This window comes from Eriocheir sinensis, chromosome 11 (assembly GCF_024679095.1).
Source record: "Eriocheir sinensis breed Jianghai 21 chromosome 11, ASM2467909v1, whole genome shotgun sequence".
Lineage (NCBI taxonomy): Eukaryota > Metazoa > Arthropoda > Malacostraca > Decapoda > Varunidae > Eriocheir > Eriocheir sinensis.
The window spans coordinates 14119929-14122428 of NC_066519.1; the positions used below are offsets into that span (position 1 = coordinate 14119929).

The 2500-nt window shown below is 43.2% G+C and overlaps 1 protein-coding gene across 1 annotated transcript in view; it reads right to left on the bottom strand.

The window, feature by feature from the left end:
• The window catches only part of LOC126996916 (solute carrier family 23 member 1-like), a 26459-nt gene extending 24478 nt beyond the window's left edge, over positions 1–1981 (bottom strand). Inside the window, exon 1 of the mRNA XM_050857853.1 lies at positions 1538–1981. The gene's annotated coding sequence lies outside the window, so the exon portion shown is untranslated. The remainder of the gene's footprint in view (positions 1–1537) is intronic.
• Positions 1982–2500: the final 519 nt, after the last annotated feature.

Below are 2500 nucleotides of genomic sequence, written 5' to 3' on the forward strand. Positions count from 1 at the left end.
ATTTACATCAACGACGTGGATGTTGGACTCAATAACCGCATTAGTAAATTTGCAGACGACACAAAGATTGGTAACTCGGTTCTCACTGACGAAGACAGGCAAAGCCTCCAAGAGGATTTGCACAAAATTTCAACAGTCGGATAGATGGGAGATGCCCTTTAACGTAGACAAGTGCCAGGTCCTTCAAGTTGGAACGAGGAATAAAAAGTTTGATTACGAAATGCGCGGCGTTAAACTCAAAAGCGTTCAATGCGTCAAGGACTTGGGGGTCAAAATCTCGTCAAACCTCAAATTCTCACAGCAATGCATCGATGCAGCAAATAAAGCGAACAGAATGTTGGGCTTCATTAAAAGAAACTTTTTATTTAAGAATAAAGATGTAATACTCCCGCTCTACAACAGTTTAGTCAGACCCCACTTGGAATATGCGGTACAGTTTGGTCTCCCCACCATGCAAAGGATATTGCTAAATTAGAAGGTGTTCAGCGTCGGGCAACGAAATTATCCCTTCTTGCGCAACAAATCCTACGAAGAAAGGCTTTCTACCCTTAACATGTTCTCTCTTGAGAAACGTCGCCTCCGAGGAAAACTGATCGAATGTTTTAAAATACTTAATGGTTTCACGAATGTAGACAGATCAACATTGTTTATGATCGATGACACTTTGCGCACGAGGAACAATGGCGTAAAACTCAGATGTAGACAAGTAAATTCAGACTGCACCAAATTTTTCTTCACCAACGTTGTAGTGCGAGAATGGAATAAGCTCCCATCATCAGTGGTCCAGTGTAGCACGATTGACTCCTTCAAAAATAAGCTCGACCGTCACTTCCTTCAACTTAATATCAACTAGAGTAGAAATGCAACGTTTTGGAGTCTTCTGATTAATGTAAAATCACTTAGGTTTAAGGACAGACCACCAAGTCTGGACCATGGGGTCTGTGTGGTCTGATTTTCTATGTAAATCTATGTAAATCTCTTCCTCTTCTCTGCATATCTGGCCTTTTCCTCATTTCTTGTGTTTTTTTCTATATTCATTCGAAGTAAACTATCAAGATGTTAACTTTGTCGAACGTCCTCTCACACCCAATCTTTTTCTCCCTCTCTTTCCTTTCTGCTAAAGTGACGTTCATATTTCTGTCTTTCTCTCTTTCCTTCTCCTTCAGTCTTCAATCTTCCTCCTTCCTTCCCTCCGTCCAAGAAACTTTCCTCTTTTACTCAGGGTCACGAAGGTTGTCAGAGGAAGAGAAGAGAAAGAGGGAAAGGAAAGGAATAGAAAAAAGTGAGTGACGATGAAAGAGTGGAGGAGAAGAGAGAGAGAGGAATGTAAGTTAAGTAAGAGAGAGGATGATAGATAGATAAATAGACAGATAGATACAAAGGAGAGGAAACTTAGGGGGAAAGGAAACTGATGAAGGAGTCACCACACATGACTTAAGCCGCCCCGCCCCCAACACTCCTCTTTATACAGCATACCTGGACGATCATTCTCAAGAGTACACAGGAACAACCAACCATAAGAAAAACTTTTGCTTACTGTCTACTGCTGACGGAGGCGCTGCTGGTGGATGGTGATGGTGGTGGTTTTGGTGGAGGTGAAAACTTGCGTGGTGGTGGTGGTGGTGGTAGATTCAGTGGTGGTGGTAGATACGGCGGTGAAGACTTGCGTGGTGGTGGTGGTAGATACAGTAATGGTGGTGGTTTGCGAGGTGGTGGTGATGGTGGAGCCAAAGAAGATTAAAAAACTAAGCAATATAAGGATAGGTCAGAGGAAACTGGAAGAAACAGAAGAGGAAAAAATATAAAATAACTGAAGGAGAGGAATACCCAAGGAAGAGGAGTGATCGGACAGAAGATAAAAGTAGATAAAGTGGTGGTGATGATTTGGGTTGTGGTGGTAGATACAGTGGTGGTGGTGGTGGTTGTGGTGGAGAGCGGGCACCCCTCCTATCACGACCCTACCTCTCAACACACTGCTCTCTCTCGGCCGCTAAATCTACGTCCTTCCTGACTCCCTCACTCGTAACTCCACCTCCTCCACCACCACCACCACCACAATCCTATCCTCAATCAGTTTTCCCTCCCTTCTATTTACCTTCCTTTCCTTTCCCTTACCTTAATTTTCAAACATATTTCTCTCCCTTCCCTTCTCTTCTTCCTCTTCCTTCCCTTCCTTTCCTTTCCTTTACCTTAATTTCCAAACATATTTCTCTCCCTTCCCTTCTCTTCTTCCTCTTCCTTCCCTTCCTTTCCTTTCCCTTACCTTACTTTCCAAACATATTTCTCTCCCTTCCCTTCTCTTCTTCCTCTTCCTTCCCTTCCTTTCCTTTCCCTTACCTTCCTTTCCAAACATATTTCTCTCCCTTCCCTTCTCTTCTTCCTCTTCTTTCCCTTGCTTTCCTTTCCCTTACCTTAATTTCCAAACATATTTCTCTCCCTTCTCTCTTCTCTTCTTCCTCTTCCTTCCCTTGCCTTCCTTTCCCTTACCTTACTTTCCAAA